Here is a 20,549-nt window from a genome sequence, read left to right on the forward strand (position 1 = left end):
AACTGGCAAACAGAGTTTTGACTCATTGATTCAGAAACATGAGACAATCATGGCAGGTGGGGAATTTAAATTTAATTGAATAAATCTGAAAATCAAAAGTCTCTAAATATTTCAAATGTTGAAAAAGAAACCTTAAAGGGAGGAAATCTTCCATCTTATCTGATTAGACCTATGGTATATTTGACTCCTGACCTACCAATGCTGATGACTGTTAAATGACTGCTCTATTCAATTAGATATGGTCAATAATGTTTAGAAATACCAGTGATATTGATACCCCATGAAAAAACATTGGTAGCTTTACGTCTCCAAGCATGCAATATCAAACAACTATAAAGACCCGTGTTGAAACATTGGTCCAAGGCACATTCTGTCAGACTGCAATTAGAGTTTCTGGCATGCACATGCACCACATACACTCCCCTTGTACACATGATCCAAGGAAGCCTCCCTGCATACCCATGCATATTAATATCAAAATTATTTTCTCTCTCTTTCTCTCCAACCCTTGTATTAGGAGATCTATTGCAGAATCAATCTGGTTCAAATAAAGAAACAAGGAGGGAGGTATCACTACTTACCTAGTCAGGATGTTGTAAAGTTCATTAAATAGTAGAAAGGACATACAGGAGCAAATCTGCATGGAAATTACATTCTTTGTAAGAATGGTAAGACTGAACAGTTTAATTTATTCTCATGGGTAAATAAAGGGGAAAGAAAGGATTTTCTGAGATGTAGTCAGGAAAATATACTAGGTGAGTATTTTTCCAGACCAATGAGGAAGGAGACTTTGCTATGTGTATTTCTAGAAAGTACAGCATCAGTGAAAAGACATGATAAAACAAGATGAGCAAAGGATGAATTTATATGGAGAATTACTGACAGCATGAAAGCCAATCTAATGTCTTCTGTAGGCCTGTAAATAATAAGAGTAGGAGAGGGCCAATTAGGAATAGAGCTATAGGATCAGTCCATTTTCATATGTAAGGATGGTTAAGGATTCTAAGTCAAAATTTTCTGAATTACAAAGAAGGTAAAGTAGATGATGAAAGCAAATAAGCAGGGTATAGACATACCATGTGACGAGCACCAGGCTAAATAGAAGTAGCTAAAAAGAATAGTAAAACACAAAATTATATGATTAGAGAGTATGAGAAGAGAATGGCAGTGTGAAAAGGATTTCAAAAGTCTTCTTTTGATATATAAATATTAGAGGAGTAATGGAGCTGATTGAGGATAAAGGTGATCAATACATAGAGACAATAGGAATAGCTACAAAAATGACAGCAATGCTAGAGCTGCAGGAAGCTTTACCACTGGTGCAAAACTGGGAGAGCAGGGACCTGAGACACCACTCCTTTGCAGAGTCCTACATCATGTTTAAGGAGCCGATGTTTTTTTAAACATCTTGTAAACCACCGAGGTCCATGCCCAAGGGAAAAAAAAGAGGAATGAAGGATTCTGGAGGAATGAAGAAGCAGAAGAACACCCCCACTAAGAAGGAGAAACCTGGGAAGGTGACTACGGCTACAGCCCAGCTGAAAGATGCATGCAAGATGCTGGGGAGTGATGGACTCAACCAGGCTACAGTCAAGAGAGGCTCCCAAAGGGGTCTTGAGCACTGAAAGCTTTGTGATTGTATCGAAGGTTCAGATCTCCAATGGATCAAACAAACAGGAGGCTGTGTGGCTGCAAAGATTGCAGGAATGCTGGCTGTGAATCCACAGACACTGTCTCTGAAGAAACATCTTTTGGCTTAACTTTCTCATATTGTTGGTTGCGCTAGGTAATGCTAGTGGTGTCTTTTTGTGTGCCTTTAATCTTATCTTACTACTTGATATTGGTATTTGAAGGAAAATGATGTGACCAAAATAAGTGTAAAGTACAAGAAAGACAATGAAGGGCTGAGGGAGGTGAGGTAGAGATTGCAGAAGGTTTCTCATAATCTTCCAATCTTTCTTAGATACAAAAAAGGTGCCAGAGGACTGGATAATGGCAACTGTAAAGGTGTAACAGAATGCCATGCAAATACAGGGTAATCATCTTAATCTCAGTTGTAGAGTAAATTTCAGAAACAATATTCAGGAAAAGCAGATCACATTTGGAGAATTTTGATAAAAGGAATGCAACACAAATTTGTTTAAGGCAAATTGTGTTTGTCTGATCTGAATCAAAGAAGATTGGTAAAAGGAATGTTGTGTATATAGATTTTCAGAATGTGTTTGCTAAAAACCCCAAACTAAGGGCTAGTTTACAAACTTGAACTTGAGTTTAAGAGACAACATAGGAGGAAAACTGGTATAAAGACAGAAAGCAGAGAATAGTATTGATAGTCTTTCAGACAAGAGGATGGCAGATAGTGGTGTTGTACTTGTTTTATAAACATATTAATAATGTAAGCATACTGTGCAGTGTAAATGTTTCATAGTTGGAGATGACACAAAGTTGGGAAGTGTTATGACTATAGTGGAAAGGCTGACAGAATGAAAAACAAATGGGCAATTAAAATAATAACTGAGATGTGTTAAGTATGTAGTTGACAGATTGACAGACGATGTAATGTAAATTTCAAAAAAATAATTAAGTTAAATGGATTTCTCCTTCCACAGTCAGCAAAGTAAATGACTATGTTAAGTTGTAAATGGATAAACTAGTCAAACCAAACCAAATGTTATATGAATATAATTGCACAAATTGAATATATGAAACAAGGCTTGGCAGATGGTGTACTCTAGCTAAAATATTTGGAAGCCAGCTTAGACCTCTGAGATTCATATGAACCATAACTGCAGTGAGTGTTGGCAGCTTGAGGAAATTTGGTTCAGGTTTGTTGAGTTTGAGACTTTGTAGCAGCTCTGTGGTGCATCTGGGAGGCAAAGGTCACCCCGACAATAAGCCGCCTTGATATTGAATTCAGAATGTTATCATCCCCATATTTCTCCAGGTTTGACAAGTTACTTTTGATCAGCGTGGGATTGATTTGCTACACAGAGAAATATCAACAAGGCTGTTGAACAATTGACCAAGATTTGTTCAGCCAAACAACATCTTTGGCTATCCTGTTTCCTCCCTCTGACCTTGTAAACCAATTATACTTCATTTGTGACTACTTCACTGTTTCTACTTAGACCTGCAGAACAGGCCACATAGTCCATCGTCATCCTCTGTACAGATACATCGAGGTCTCAGAGATTTCACAAGCCAACTCATTTTGTTTTTGTCTGAGCGTTTATGTCTTCGTACATTAGAAAGTCCATAGGGCACAGTCCTCCTGAAATTAAGAAGACTGTTAATATTAAAGAATGTAAACAGTGTAGAAATAAAAGTTCATTCAAACTCACTCAAGTAGTATCTTAAAGATTGTTTCTTGGAAGACGCGGTGAGATCACCAAGGAAAATATTTACTGATTCACAATTAAACAATGAACTTTGTTCCATTCTCTTCTCTCCTCTCTTATTCCAATCCACCCTAGGTCTTCCTCTCTCCCCCTACATTCCTTTCTCTACTCCATAATCTCCCACTTACTCTCCCTTACTTCTTCACAATCTTTTCTTCACCATTATCTCTTCATCTTTCCTTCATATCCTTTCCATCACTATTTTTACTCAGTTGGTTCATGCTGCTTTCTTCCCTACTCATGTCAATTAATGTCTCCTCCCCTCTTCCATTCTTTTCCCCATCTCTTTCCTTCCTCCATTCCTTAACTCTCCTTCACATTCATCACCCTTTTCCCACTCCTCAACCACCTGATCATTTATTTCCATAAAGCCCAGAAATATCTCCATTGATCTGTTTTGTGTCTCAATGGAGTATTCCAAAGTATTTCACAAGAGATTTATAAAATTAAATTCAACCACAGACATGAAAGGACAAGGAAGAAATAGAGATTTTAAAGAATTTTTTTACAGAGTGGCAGAGAAAATTAAAGAATTGTTTCCAGAGTTTGGATCTTGGCACTTAATGGTCAATGATGAACTGATTAAATGTTGAGAATCTCAGGAGAACAGAATTATTGTTCTATTGGAAATGACAGAACCGAGAGAAACAACACCATGGAGGGATCCAAAAACTAAATGAGGGCTTAAAATTCAAAAGTTGCAAGATGGCAGGATAAGAGCAATCATTGCTACAGAACTTTGGAGGGCTTAAATTTAGAGATGTTGGGGCATGAAAAATTGGGAAGGACATAATTAGAACTCTCAAAACTGAGGTGCATTAAAGGCATGTATGTGCATTTCAGCAGCTGATGAGATGAGGCAAGGCAGAGGTATACAGTGAAAGAAGAGGGCTTAGTATTGGGTACTTGCATGCAAAGTCTAGTTCATCTCAGTGGCTGGGGAAAGGGACATAGTCAGAGACCAACAAATAGATTTTTGATCTAAAGTTGTCTTTTATATTGAAATAGAATGGGTAAGTCAGACAAACAGTTTAATAAACCAGAGTCAAAAACAAACTAACAAAATGGTGGTGAAATTCAGATACCTAAGAGATTGAAGAGGGACTGAGAGACAACTTTTCACTGAGGGTGACTGTATCTGAAACAAACTGTAGGACATTCAAAATACATTTGGACAGACCTATGGATAGGAAAGGCTTTGAAGAATATGGACCAAATGCAGGCAAATGGGACTGGCCTAGAATGCCAACTTGGTCATCATGGATGAACTGAGCTGAAGGGCTGTATGAATCTATAAGGGTCATCAACATGCAACTGGATAATTGTGTTTTTGACCTATTAATCCTTGGAGAGCCAAGAGCTGCTGGGTCAGGAAAAGATGTTTCTGAAGCTGATCCTCTGGTAGTAAGTGAAGACAGGCAAGTTTAATCCCAGTCAGTGAGAAGGATGAGTAGAAGTGTTTACCATGGACACAATAACGTAGGACGACTTGGATCAGGGCTATTTCAGCACAATGGCAGGAGGGATTCGTTCACTGAGTTGTGGAAAATATGGTCTCATATTTCTATATATTTCAGGTTTTTTTTTAAATTTAGACATGCAGCACGGAAACAGGTCATTTAAGCACACGAATCCATGCTGCCCAATTTTCACTCCATTAACCTACACTCCAGTATGTTTTGAATGGTGGGAGGAATCGAGCTTCCAGAAAAAACCTACAAGTACACAGGGAGGCTCTATCTCTGGTACAGACCCAATCGCTGGCATTGTGCTAACCATTAGGCCAACTGTGCCATCCAGGTTAGAGTAATCGTGATACTTATAAGGGATTGGGGTAAATGGCCTGAATAATGCAGTGTGATACAGATAGGTTTAGTAGTACCTAGGCAAAGATCTGGCAGATGGAGTATAATGTTTGTAAATTTTGGAGGAAAAAAATAGAAGATCCAGTTATTATTTAAATGGTGAAGATTGCAACATACTTGGCAGTCTTGTGAATTAATTAAAAAAGGTTGGTTTGCAGATGCAACAGGTTATCAAGAAGGCAAAAGGAATGTTGACTTTCATTGATATTGAATTTAAGAACATGGAAGTCCTGCTGTAACTGTACTGGGAACTGATGATCCTGCACCTGTGTGTAATGGAGTTCTAATCTCCTTACTGGAGGAAGTATATACTGACTTTGGAGGTGATGCAGAGGAACCATGTTGATTCTAGAGTTGAGACGGTGAGCCTGTGAGGAGAGATTGAGTCACCTTGGATTATAAAAGAGTAACAGGATAGAAACAAAATTATGAAAGTTGTTTCCACTAATAAGTGAATTGAGAACTATGAGACATCACCTCAAGATTTTAGGGAGTAGATTTAGAACTTTAGTAGTTTTTGAAATTTATAGTATCTCCAGGTGTTTCTGCTACATTGGTCAATGATCACAAAATCTCATATACAACCTAGGTGATAGGCATTTCACTATCTCTTACTATATACTGGATGTAACATGGTAATGTAAAAAGTTGGCCCTGCTGATGAAAGACTCTCAAGACTTACTACCAATTTAATTTGCTTGTACGTTTTCAAACAAGCTCTTAAATTTAAACTGCTCTCCTTTTTCAAGCAAAGAACATAAAGGCTACTTTCAAAATCATAATATAAAAATAACATTTTGATAAATAAAAATGTTATTCTTGTACTTTCTGAAACCAAGAAAAATTGTTTTTTATATTTTTAATAAAGATTGCCAGAGATCTAAAATAATTTAAGGAAGTGAACTAAATTAAATTGGATAATTTGTTGGTAGCAAGCTAAGTACCAGTATTCTTATTTAAATGCATTAAAATATAACAATGTATATTTTCAGTGCAATTGTTAACAATGATGTTAAATATTTTTGGAAATAGCATTGGTGCCTGGAATATAACAAATAATTCCAAAAACTAGCATTGTTTTCTATTAACAAGTGTAGTTTCTACATGGATCCCACAAAGCACAAGAATTAGAAAGGTTTAGCTGCTCTAGGTGGATGAATCGTCCAGGTGCTTTCACTATGTCCCCTCCATTGGGCATCCCTGGGAATCTGGGGTGTGGAATCAACAAATGTTGTGTATCATTGGAGGGATATTAAGACTGAAAATGGTTCAAGGCGAAAGGAACTGGAAAGGGGTAATCACTCAGTTGGATATTTAAAATCTAGCATTTCCATAGTCAAAATTCAAACAGCCAATGTGAACTTAAATCTGTGTTTATCCAAAGTGTAAACAAATTAGGCTCTGCCTGAATGCTACTTACTCTGGGGTATTCATCCAGATCACATCCAGGTGACAGTAATACACACACTCCTTGTCCTTGTACGAGAAACAGGTGCAACGCTTAGTTCGGGGTCTGGAGTGAACCTCCACAGGAACCACCTCTATTGCAGTCACCCCCAAACCATCAGGAATTCGCAGTGCCATCTTCCTGAGGCCACTGCCTGGCAAATACGTCTGGCCAGGATCACCTACAGATGGACCATGGTTTAGGGTATCAATCCCAAAAGCAATCGAAAGCAGCTCCTAGACTCCCAGGCACCAGTGTCATAGACAGCAACATTTCAGCTCATGGTTTTAGTATGCATCCTTACACCAATCTCTAACCATTGATTTATTATGCATACCCCTACTGTACAACACTATGACTTGATTTGCTGCATACACACCCAACACCGCAGCTCTGTACAATAAATATTATATACAGCCCACATTTTTTAAAGATCACAACTTGCATGTAGACATAATATTTCTGTAAATTACCAATTTCAAGGAGGATACTACACACTCTCCCAACTGATAGAGTGAAAGGCTTTTGGGAAGTCAAAAATAATGTATTGTGGTTGGTACTACTTCTTGCATTTCTCTTGACATTGATGCATGTGAAACTTATCTCCATTTTACCTCTGGGAAATCAGAATCCTCATTAGTAATTGGGTAGTAATTTTTTGGCCACTGGGAGGAGATAGTGAGAAGGATCCTGATTTTCCCTGTAGCAGACAGCATAAAGACCCTTCTGTTGTTACAGCAATCAGATTGTTCTTTCTTGAAGATTGTAACAAAAACTGCATATCTGAGATCTGCTGGCTTGTCACCCCAGATGTGAGATTTGTTTGAATTTTACAGAGATTCTTCTCTGCCTCGTTTTATAATTTCAGCATGGATACCATCTGTTCCCAAGGCCTTGTTATTTTTCATTTGGCATGTGGCTTTTTAACTTGATGGTCAGGATTGGTATCAAGACTGGACAGGACGTTTGTAATGGTGTGAATGACAATGACAGAGTTGTGGGTGGTGGATGAGTACAAGGGTTTCAGCAACTTGCAAACCCCCATGAAATGCATGAGGGCCTTCAACTTTGTTATGGTCATCAAGGCCCAAACACTCAATGAAGGACCCTTCTGGTCTTTCTTTGTTCACCTCCATTCTTGGTTGTCAGTAGGGTGGGGCCTGGGTGTTTGGGCCATAGATGAATTTGACAGAGTTGAAGTATGCATATCTTAGGAAGGGGCAGGGTCAGCAGATTGCTGGAGCTTCTGCCCTTTTCCCACACACCAATTGTTCTTTTGGTCCTGAATTTTCAGTATTCAAATGTTTAAAGAGGCATTTCTTTTCCCTTGAAGACTGGAGTTTTGTAATTTAGTGAAATGATGCATAGAGATAGGATGATGTTATATATAGTGAATCTATACCTCACGCGAAGAGTTCATTAGCTCTTGGATCTCTCATTTACATCCATCAAACCAAATTCCATATGACAGATAAGTCATAAGTCTCTTCATAGGTGATGGACTACAGGACATTGGTTGATATGATTGATACTTGACAGGTTATCAATGATGCCTTGTCTCAGAAGAGTAGTAATTGCAAAGTTCATGAAACCATCAACATGAATTTTCTTACAGCAAAGATTCTGTTGTTGATCTTGTCATAGGATCAGATTAATAATGATTAAGAACCAGATTAGGTAGTGGTCAGGCCACATTCATCAATACCATCATAATTTAGGTGATGCAGATATCCTTGTGAATTCCCACTTGAACAATGAAACAAACCAACAAGTACCAGTGCTTAGATCGGGGCATCAGCATGACATCTTGTGCTTATCTTTCCCATGCTGATGATGCTTCAAACGTTTTATCAGGAGCAGGACTCCACTGGAGTTATTTATTCACTATTCCCACCTTGCCAATCACATTTGTCAGAATTGTGTCCTTTTTGAGTGACACTACATTTTCCCAAACAGATCAGTTTGTCCTCCTTGAAGATCAAAGCTCAGGTTTTTACAAATTTGAAGTAGAGGTCATTCTCAGCTACAAATCCTCCAGGATTGGGGAAGGTTATGTCAGGAAAAATTAGAGCAGATGCCCAGAAAAGAGAGTGAGAGGGGTACCTGATACAGGAGGATAAATGTGGGGCAAGCTGCAAGGTGTAAAACATCTCTGTATATAGATTCACTATATATAACATCATCCTATCTCTATGCATCAGTTCACTAAATTACAAATCCATCCACATCTCTGTACATTGATTGACTATATACTACCTTATCCTGTCTCTTATACTTTGGCTTGGATTCGCGGACGAAGATTTATGGAGGGGGTAAATGTCCACGTCAGCTGCAGGCTCGATTGTGGCTGACAAGTCCGATGCAGGACAGGCAGACACGGTTGCAGCGGTTGCAGGGGAAAATTGGTGGGTTGGGGTTGGGTGTTGGGTTTTTCCTCCTTTGTCTTTTGTCAGTGAGGTGGGCTCTGCGGTCTTCTTCAAAGGAGGTTGCTGCCCGCCGAACTGTGAGGTGCCAAGATGCACGGTTTGAGGCGATATCAGCCCACTGGCGGTGGTCAATGTGGCAGGCACCAAGAGATTTTTTTAGGCAGTCCTTGTACCTCTTCTTTGGTGCACCTCTGTCACTCAGCCAGTGGAGAGCTCGCCATATAACATGATCTTGGGAAGGCGATGGTCCTCCATTCTGGAGACGTGACCCACCCAGCGCAGCTGGATCTTGATCTTGATTCTTATACATTGACTTACTATATATATATATATATAATATATCCATTCTGATCTCAAAACATTAATTAAATATATACAACTCACTCACCCCCCCCACACCTATAATTCATGATATACAGCCCACCCTGATCTTTATATATTGATTCACTATATACAAAGCTTCCTTAATCTCTAAATGTCAATTATATTTATTCTACACCCATCTCACTCAGGCCCAAAACATCAGTTATCTATTTTAACCTCATATGGATGCTGCAAGACCTGCTGAGTTCTTCCAGCATTTTTGTTTTTACCCCATCTCGCTACCTCAAATCAGTGTACATAAACTTACCTTTAACTCCATACATCAGTTCAATCAATTTAACCCTACCCCATTTCTATAGATTCATTATATATAAAACACCATCTCTTCTATAAAAGCTGATTCTCTATACACACACAATCCCACATCCAATTTCTGTATATTAATTCACTTACACAACTTTATTCCCATTTTTATATATTGATTCACTATAACTAACACAACCCCATTTCTATATATCAATTCACCATATATAACCCACCCCATCTCCATACATTAATCACTACAGACAACACTACCCCCCTATCTTGACACATGAATTCACTACAAACAACCCCATTCCTATTTCTAATCTTCAAATCATTGTAAACTTATTCTTCTCATAGTGCTTGAGATATGCATTACTCTGTTGAGAATGTGGGGCACTGTTCCCTCCTTGCTGTTGTATCAGAAATATGGGGCGAACCCAACATTGTGTTGCCCGTGGCTTGGTATGGAGAGGTTCGGGTTTTGTAGGCTAGTGTAAGTACCTCAGTCATTTTGAGATGATATGTTTGGGTCAGAGCTACATGCTGGCCAGCACACTGAGTCATATCTGAAATACCTTATACATAATTGGTCTCCTTATTCAAGGAAGAATGTAATGAATTGGAAGCAGTTCAGATATTTACAAGGCAATTTCCTGGAATAAATAGGTATTTTGCCATAAAGGTTGGGCAAGACAGACTTGTATCCACCAGAATTTAGAAGAGTGAGAGAGGATCGAAACTTAGAAGATTCCCAAGGATTTTGTCATGGTAAGTGTAAAGCAGATGATTTTTCTTGTGGGAGAATCTAGAACTAGGTGTTCTTGAGAGATTAAGTGAATTTTTTTTCTCTCAGAAACTTGTGAATCTTTGAGCTTTCTTCCTCAAAGGCTAGCAGAAGCAGAGAATTAGTTACATTTTTAAATAGCAAGGAGCAGATCAGCAATTATTTTATTGAATATAGGGACAGGCTTGAGGGCTGAGTGACCCACTCCTGTTCCTAATTGTCAAGTTTGTGAACTTTACTCTGCTCTCTCCCTCAAACCCTATTCTCTATTCTGGATCCCCTTTAACTGTCTCACACTCTCTCAGTCCTCTTCCTCTGTCTTTTGCTCACTCTCTTTATTTGCATTTGCAGTTCTCTTTTTAAAAAAACCTATCTCAATCTGCTTTCTTTCATCAATTTCTGACAGTCTCTCAACCCTAATTCTTTGTATCACCTTCTCTATTCTCTTTTCTGTGTCTCAATCTCTCAGACCCAAATCTTTTTCAGGCACTTGGTCATAAAATCACAGAGATATACAACATGGATTCCGAGATATACAACATGGTTCAAGACCTCAGACCCACATTGTCCATGCTGTCTATCGAGTCCTAACCAATACCAGTCGCAATTTTCCAGTACTTGAACCATGATTCAAATTCTCTTTTTTAAATGTTGTGAGAATCTCTTCCTCCACCCATCCCTTGGGTCATACAATCCAGATTTCAAACATTCTCAAGGTGAAAAGAAAATCATATCCCCTCAACACCTCTTCCTCCAAACCTATGCCCCATTTTTTTTATACACCTCCACCAGATGGAAGAATTTATAATGATCTTCTGTATCTATGCCTCATATAATTGCGTACACCACAATGGTTTTTCTTTATTGGAATCTCTCTCTCTCCATCCCTTTCCCCCCTTTTTCTGTCTATTCCCTTTTCCTCCCCTATCTCCCTCACCTATCTTTTCCTTTCACCCTCCCCTCCCCTTCCCCCCACCCTGTTTCCCCATCTCCCCTTTCCCACTCCCCATCCCCTGCCTCATCTCCCTTTTTCTCCTCCCCTCCCTTTACCCTTCCCCTTTCCCTCCTCTCCTTCTCCCTCCCATCCTTCCCCCTCTCCTCCCGTCCTTACCTCCCTTTCCCCTCCCTTTCTAACCCCCACCTCTCTAATTCTCTTTCACCCACAGGACAGTACAGTCCCTTCAGCCCACAGATGTTGCACCTACCTATGTAAACCTATTCAGCAACAAACTTTTTTCCCCTGCCTCTTCTCTAATTCTTTATGATTTTCACATTTTCTTTCTCTCACTTTTTCAATCCACCCTCACGTTTGTTCGCTCGTTGGCCCTTAGCCTCTCCGGATCACTTTCTCCGGGTTGTCCTTACCTGCACCAGACAGAATTCCGACCAGGAACACAACCGTCAGGAGCCACATCGACCCTCGCTCCCTGTATCGCAACCACACTTTCTCGCACTCTCCCAGGTTTTTATCCAGAATTGAACCAGTCTCTTCAACGGAGTATTCTGAGATGTAGCCGGTCTTCGTGACGCACAGTATCTTGGGTTATGTGTACCAGATTGCAACCTGGTCTCTCTAAACCCGGAGTGTATAACTCGAGTCTTCTGGTTACTTTAACCCAGTCATTCCCCCTTCCCAACTCCCGCCCGCCAAGATGCGAGTGTCTATTCCTGATGTTGTTTCCCTAAACTCGTTCCCTGCCATTTATGCCGAGCTGGACAGGCAACGTGCCCCCACCCCCCACAAAGCCGACGCGGTGAAAGAACGCCCACAAAAGATCTCGTCCCCATCGCCCTCCCCCATCCACAAAGCTGGATGGCGGAGGAGGTGGATAGGACGGGACCACCCACCACCTTTGCGCAGGGGCTAAAGGAGAGAAGGTAAAGGAAAAAAAAGACTCCAGGAGAGGCAACGTGTGAATCTGAAAGCAGCATGGATGAATTTTCAAACAATACTTTACATAGTAAAGATAAAGGTACATAATCAACGTTTCGGGGTTGAGCCCTTCATCAAGTGTGAACAAAATGTAGACAGGCACCTGAACGAAATGGTAGTGGGGAGGAGAATAGTCCTACAAGGAAGGCACACCAGCAAACAAGGGAAGAGGGGATGACTGAGAATGAAGAGGGAATGGGTGGAGAGCTGGAGGAAAGACAGAGGGAGAACAGAGAGTAGGCCATCAGGATGGAGAGGGCCCAGAAAATAAGTATTGTTCCTCCAATTTACAGGTAGTTTGGGATTGACAGTAGATGAGGCCATGGACAGACATTTTAGCCCACTCCCATGCTTGTACTCAAATAGAAACTAAGATACTTCAGGAACCTTTGAAATAAGCTCTAATGATCCACCTTTATATGCATGTTTGTTTGGAAAAAAAAGCCCCTTTTCCACTGGCACCCTGTGCCAAGAATTAACTGGGAATTTACTGGGACAGCGTCCAGTGGAAAAGGAACATTGTCCGAATGCCAGCGTCAAATGACATCATTTCATGCCAGAGATTAACCACCTCTACCCCTACTCATATCCCCGGTTTTTGCTGATGCCAGCGTGCTGATAAAGCTAGTGGAAAAGGGACAGAAGAAAGTCACCCATTTCAAGTTGTAGGTAGAACACTCCGATCCCTGGGGATGAATGTGTTCAGTGGAAAAGCAATTAGTGTCGCAGTTAAGGGTGGCCAAGTGGAAACGGCACAAAAGGCTTCCTATCCTGGGACACTGCACAGCCAATTAACTGGGATGCCAATGGAAAAGGGGCTAAAGATTCTGACACAGCTAGCTCTGGAATTTGGGGATAGTTGAGTACATGTACTCAATTTACAGTAAGCAAAAAGCCATCATTTCCACTCATCAAGTCAATGCTCCATTTAGACAACAGTTAGAGAGACAACAATTATTTATTACAACAGAAGCCACTCAAAATGGGTAGAAGGGCTTCTGATTAGTTAAACAACTACAAGTTCTGTAGTGCTTATAGTTTTGCAGAGTTTGGACTTACAGAAAAAAAGTGTCAAATAGCACACTTGGGGGCGTGGCAAGATGGCGTAGAGTCTAGATGTGTAATCTCGACCTCTCTGGCCAGACTTTTAAGTACCCATTTTTTAACCCTTTGTTTTCAAGTTTAAACTTTTTAAATTTTAGTTTAAAGTATTAAGGAACTATTATGGCCATTAATGGTAAAAAGATTAAACCTGAAGTGCAGAAGAAGTTACATTTTTGAAGTGCTGAAGATTTGGGGCCGAGACGACTTGATACAGCTTCAGGTTTAATCTCTTCAGTGTCTAAACCTCAAAGACTGCCTGTGGGAGCTGAAAAAAAATGTCTATTACTCACCAAGTGAAGGATGGCGCTGGAATTAGCCGTTCTCTGGAAGAAGGTGCATGTTCCCAAGAAGTTGATCCCGATTTGGAAAGGCTTTCTATTTCAACGGAGGGAGCACACAGGAAGATGACTCCATTGTTGGAAATGCATCAGGAAGCATTTCAACCTGAAGATATCACTTTCCTTCGTGATTTTGTGAAAAAACAACGAGATGCGGGGGGAGACCAGCAGCAACCCCCTGAGGAAGTCGGGGTGCCATCACTGGGAGTCCAGACCCACAGTAAAACTTTTTAAAATGCCTTCTGTTGAGTTGCAGCAGGAGCTGCAGTTACCTCATTCTGCCACTACATCAGAGAAAGCAGTGCTGAGCTTTTCTGATCTACAGTGTAAGCAACTAAATGTAGTTATTCAGCCTTTAATGAATGAGATGGTTCAAATGATAAGTTCAGAATTGAATATAGTTAAAGCACGTGTGGATGCATCTTCTGAAGAATTTTAAAAAATTTCAGACTGCTTTTTTGGACTGTAAACAACAAGTGGCTTCTAACACAGAAAAAATGTTGAAGGTTGAAAAATCAGTCATAGAATTGGGAGAACACGAGAAGGAGCTAGAGAGGAAAATAGACCACTTGGAAAATCAAAGCAGAAGGATTAATGTGAAAATCGTTGGTTTGCCAGAAGGTATAGAAGGACAAGATCCTCTTCGTTTTTTAAAGACTGGATCCCACAAGTATTAGGGCAAGAAATTTTTTCTGGAGGCTTGGTACTGGAAAGAGCCCATAGAGCTCTAAGAAGAACACCCTCAGCTGGTCAACCACCGAGACCGATAACAATTCGGTTTGAATTATTTGGACAGAGAAGCAATACTTCGACTAGCAGTGCAAAATGCGAGACAACGACAAACTCTGTTATTGATTCAGAATAGCAGAGTTTTTTTTAATCCTGATTTAAGTCAAGAGGTCATACAACGTCAACGTCGATTTAATCCAGTTAAAGAAGTTTTGTGGCATAAAGGTTATAAGTCTACTTTTTGCTACCCTGCAGTGTTGAAGGTGTTTTATGGAGACCATCAATTTCGGTTTTTTGAGAATGATCGTGAGGCAATGATTTTTGCTAATTCATTGCCAGATATAAGAGGACAAAGACGTAGTCCACCATTGTCTCCTAAAGAAAAATCTGGTTGTTCTGGAAAAGGAAGAAATGGCAGAAATGGGAAAAACGGGAATGGAAAGAGTTCAACTTCTTCTGAAATGGGATCTTCGAGATTGGAATCTCTTGGATGAAAAGAAGAATTTTCTTTTTCTTACTTTTTTTTTGTTATTATGATATTTTGATGTTATTCATTGTTTGGCTGGGGAGGGAGAGATTTGCTCTAAGTTCTTTACTAGTCTTCAGCCACTGTGGGTGACCCACACCCAATTTTTGTTTAGGGATTACTACCTTTTGGTAGTTTTTTTTTGAAGGGGGGATTTTCTTTTTTAATTTTTTTTATTTTAGTTAGCTTTTAATTTGTGATTTTTTTTCCTATTGGAGGGCCTATATACGTTGATATTATTGGTATTTAGTAATAATAGTAGGTATGTCGAAGTTGAGGTTTGCTACTTTTAATGTTCAAGGATTAAACAGTTCGATTAAGCGTAAGCGAGTCTTGGTGTATATTAAGAAAATGAAAATTGATATTGCTCTTTTACAAGAAACACATTTAAATGTGAAGGAAAATATGAAATTAAAGAGGGACTGGGTTGGGCATGTATATTCTTCATTTAATTCTAGGGCTAAAGGCGTAGCAATCTTGATACATAAAAATTTATCTATTGAATTACAATCAATGGAGGAAAAGGCAGGATGTATTCTTAAATTGAATTGTAAGATTTTTAGTGAATTTTGGACTTTACTTAATATTTATGCCCCAAATGTAGATGATGAAATATTTATTTCAGATGCATTTTTATGTTTGGGTCAGGCTAATGATAATATTTTAGTTGGTGGTGATTTTATTAGATAAATCTCCGAAGAAAGTTAAGAAATCTAAGATGGCAGTTCAGGTTCAAGCGTTGATGAAAGATCTTAATTTAGTAGATATTTTAAGACGTCTTAATCCGACAGAGAAAGATTTCTCCTTTTATTCATCTAGACATGAATTGTTTTCAAGGATTAACTTCTTTTTAGTATCGGCACATTTACAAGGGAAAATACAACAAGTGGAATATAAAAGTAGGGTGATTTCAGATCATTCTTTGTTATATTTTACATATGCAATTTCTGAGAAAATTCAAGTGGCCTATCGTTGGAGGTTTAATACAATGTTAAAAAATATGGAATTTATTGATTTTTTGAAAAAACAAATTAATTTTTTTAAAGAAAATTCTAATTCTGTTCAAAGTAAGTTTGTCTTATGGGATGCAATGAAAGCTTATTTGAGAGGACAAATAATTAGTTATACTTCTAAAATAAAAAAGAATCGATTAAATCAGAGTCTTGAATTAGAGAAACAGATTGATGAGTTAGAAAAGAAATTTCAGGAAGATGCTACAGAAGATCAGAAAATAGAATTATCTAGGTTGAAATTGGAATATAATACTTTGCAATCTTATCAATTTGAATGTGTGATTAATAGGACTAAACAACGGTATTATGAATGGGGAGAGAAAGCACATAAGTTATTGGCGTTGCAATTAAAGAAATAACAGATTTCGAGGATTATTAATGCTGTTAGACGGAATTCTCTTATTACTTATAAACCTCGTGAGATTAATGATGAATTTTGTTCATTTTATAAAAAGTTATATACATCTAGCGAAGATTTTGCCTGCAATGGAGAGCAGTGTGATTCCCCTGTAGTTTGAGCAGTCTGATTTCTCGCCTTTGTTTTTGTACAGGGTGATGATGGTGGCATCACAAAGGTCCTGAGGCAGTTTTCCTTGGTCCCAACAAAGCTTGAAAAACTCATGCAGTTTGATATGCAGAGTTTTGCCGCCAGCCTTCCAGACCTCTGGGGGGATTCCATCCATACCTGCTGCTTTGCCACTTTTCAGTTGTTCAATTGCCTTATATGTCTCATCCTGGGTGAGGACCTGTTGAGGGAGCTGGAGCAGGGCGGAATCTTGGACTGAGCGGTTGGCACTGAAAAGAGATTGGAAGTGTTCTGACCATCGGTTGAGGATGGAGATCTTGTCGCTGAGGAGGACTTTGCCGTCTGAGCTGCGCAGCGGGCTTTGGACTTGGGGTGAGGGGCCGTACACAGCCTTTAGAGCCTCGTTGAAACCCCTGAAGTCGCCAATGTCCGCGCTGAGCTGGGTTCACTTGGCGAGGCTAGTCCACCACTCATTTTGGATCTCCCGGAGTTTGCGCTGAAGATGGCTGCATGCGCAACGGAAGGCTTGTTTCTTCTCTGGACAGGACGGCTTTGTGAAGTGAGCCTGGTGGGCAGCTCGCTTCTTTGCCAGCAACTCCTGGATTTCCTGACTGTTTTTGTCGAACCAGTCCTTGTTTTTCCTGGAGGAGAAGCCCAGTATCTCTTCAGTGGATTGCAGTATGGTAGTCTTCAGCTGATCCCAGAGGGTTTCAGGGGACGGGTCCGTGAGGCGGATTGCATCATCGAGCTTTGCTTTGAGGTTTGCCTGGAAGTTTCCTCTCACTTCATCTGACTGCAAGTTTCCAACATTGAACCTCTTTCTGGGGGCTTTACTGTTCCTGGGCTTTGGCTTGAAGTGAAGGTTGAGCTTGGAGCGAACCAGCCGGTGGTCAGTGTGGCATTCCGCGCTGGGCATGACCCTGGTGTGGAGCACATCTCGTTTGTCACTTTCTCGCACAAGGATGTGATCCAGGAGGTGCCAGTGTTTGGATCGGGGATGCATCCAGGTAGTCTTAAGGCTGTCCCTCTGCTGAAAAAGGGTGTTTGTAATGACAAGCCGCTGTTCTGCGCAGAGCTCCAACAGGAGGCGCCCATTGTCGTTGCACTTGCCGACGCCATGCTTGCCCAGGATTCCTGGCCAGGTTTCTGAGTCTTTGCCGACGCGAGCGTTGAAGTCGCCAAGGATGACAACCTTGTCGGCTGTAGGGGTGCGTTGGATGAGGTTGCGCAGGTCAGTGTAGAACTTGTCCTTTTCTGCTGGTTCCGCCTGGAGGGTTGGAGCAAAGACACTGATGAGGGTGATGCGACGCTTGTTTTGAAGGGGGAGTCACATGGACATGATTCGGTCCGAGTGGCCTGTCGGAAGGTTTTCGAGTTTGGAGGCAATGCAGTCCTAAATAGAATAATACCTAGTGTCGCCGAGAATATTCTCCCAGAATCACAGTGCGGCTTTCGCGCAAACAGAGGAACTACTGACATGGTCTTTGCCCTCAGACAGCTCCAAGAAAAGTGCAGAGAACAAAACAAAGGACTCTACGTCACCTTTGTTGACCTCACCAAAGCCTTCGACACCGTGAGCAGGAAAGGGCTTTGGCAAATACCAGAGCGCATCGGATGCCCCCCAAAGTTCCTCAACATGGTTATCCAACTGCACGAAGACCAACAAGGTCGGGTCAGATACAGCAATGAGCTCTCTGAACCCTTCTCCATTAACAATGGCGTGAAGCAAGGCTGTGTTCTCGCACCAACCCTCTTTTCAATCTTCTTCAGCATGATGCTGAACCAAGCCATGAAAGACCTCAACAATGAAGATGCTGTTTACATCTGGTACCGCACGGATGGCAGTCTCTTCAATCTGAGCCGCCTGCAAGCTCACACCAAGACACAAGAGAAACTTGTCCGTGAACTACTCTTTGCAGATGATGCCGCTTTAGTTGCCCATTCAGAGCCAGCTCCTCAGCGCTTGACGTCCTGTTTTGCGGAAACTGCCAAAATGTTTGGCCTGGAAGTCAGCCTGAAGAAAACTGAGGTCCTCCATCAGCCAGCTCCCCACCATGACTACCAGCCCCCCCACATCTCCATCAAGCACACAAAACTCAAAACGGTCAACCAGTTTACCTATCTTGGCTGCACCATTTCATCAAATGCAAGGATCGACAACGAGATAGACAACAGACTCGCCAAGGCAAATAGCGCCTTTGGAAGACTACACAAAAGAGTCTGGAAAAACAACCAACTGAAAAACCTCACAAAGATAAGCGTATACAGAGCCGTTGTCATACCCACACTCCTGTTCGGCTCCGAATCATGGATCCTCTACTGGCATCACCTACGGCTCCTAGAACGCTTCCACCAGCGTTGTCTCCGCTCCATCCTCAACATTCATTGGAGCGCTTTCATCCCTAACGTCGAAGTACTCGAGATGGCAGAGGTCGACAGCATCGAGTCCACGCTGCTGAAGATCCAGCTGCGCTGGGTGGGTCACGTCTCCAGAATGGAGGACCATCGCCTTCCCAAGATCGTGTTATATGGCGAGCTCTCCACTGGCCACCGTGACAGAGGTGCACCAAAGAAAAGGTACAAGGACTGCCTAAAGAAATCTCTTGGTGCCTGCCACATTGACCACCGCCAGTGGGCTGATATCGCCTCAAACCGTGCATCTTGGCGCCTCACAGTTCGGCAGGCAGCAACCTCCTTTGAAGAAGTCCGCAGAGCCCACCTCACTGACAAAAGACAAAGGAGGAAAAACCCAACACCCAACCCCAACCAACCAATTTTCCCCTGCAACCGCTGCAACCGTGTCTGCCTGTCCCACATCGGACTTGTCAGCCACAAACGAGCCTGCAGCTGACGTGGACATTTACCCCCTCCATAAATCTTCGTCCGCGAAGCCAAGCCAAAGAAGGAAGATATACATCTGAAGGAAAACAAGGAACTGAATTGATTGATCTTTTTTTTATCACAGTTGAATTTACCGATATTAGAGGATGCAGATATACAAGAGTTAGAAGAACTATTTACTGATTCAGAAATTAAAATGCCTATGATGGAAATGCTGAATGGTAAATCGGCTGGTGATGATGAATTTTCGGTTGAATTTTATAAAATTTTTTATTATGATTTATCTACAGTGTTTGGGGATGTATTACGTCAAGTTGGAGAACATTATGAATTACTTGAGTCTTGATCTAGTGCTTTAATTACAGTAATCCCAAAAAAAGATAGAGATCCTTTGAAAGTATCTTCATATAGACCAATTTCATTGTTAAATGTAGATTATAAAATAATAGCTAAAATATTAGTGAATAGATTGACTAAATTTTTACCTAAGTTGATTCATATGGATCAAACAGGTTTTATAAAGAATAGATATGCTTCAGATAATATTTTGCGTGTGATTAGTTTGATTAATAGATTTCGACAATCTTCAGATCACCTGATGATGATATCTTTAGATGCAGAAAAAGCATTTGACAGAGTTGAATGGAATTTTTTGTTTAAAGTTTTGGGGAAATTTAAGTTTGGTCCTTTTTTTATTGGTTGGATTAGGGCTCTTTATAGTAAACCGGTAGCTAGAGTATTGACGAATGGTTTGATTTTGGAACCTTTTAAATTGACTCGATCAACTCGTCAAGGTTGTCCTTTTCCACCAGCTTTGTTTGCGTTAGTGATTGAACCTTTAGCACAGCTGATAAGACAAAATACACAGATACAAGGTATGAAAGTTTTAGACGAGGAGTATAAAATTAATTTATTTGCTAATGATGCATTGGTGTATTTAATAAACCCAGTTCAGTCACTTTTGCATTTGAAGGAATGTTTAATACAAT

General features: G+C 40.5%; 1 protein-coding gene and 1 long non-coding RNA gene across 5 annotated transcripts in view; one reads left to right on the forward strand and one right to left on the reverse strand.

Annotated features, from left to right (window-relative positions):
• Positions 1–20,549, forward strand: part of LOC138735971 (uncharacterized) — an 89,312-nt gene that overhangs the window by 16,527 nt on the left and 52,236 nt on the right. The window lies entirely within an intron of this gene.
• Positions 3,185–20,549, reverse strand: part of znf831 (zinc finger protein 831) — a 37,850-nt gene continuing 20,485 nt past the window's right edge. Inside the window, exon 3 of the mRNA XM_069884693.1 lies at positions 3,185–3,271. The gene's annotated coding sequence lies outside the window, so the exon portion shown is untranslated. The remainder of the gene's footprint in view (positions 3,272–20,549) is intronic.

This window comes from Narcine bancroftii, chromosome 6, assembly GCF_036971445.1.
Source record: "Narcine bancroftii isolate sNarBan1 chromosome 6, sNarBan1.hap1, whole genome shotgun sequence".
Lineage (NCBI taxonomy): Eukaryota > Metazoa > Chordata > Chondrichthyes > Torpediniformes > Narcinidae > Narcine > Narcine bancroftii.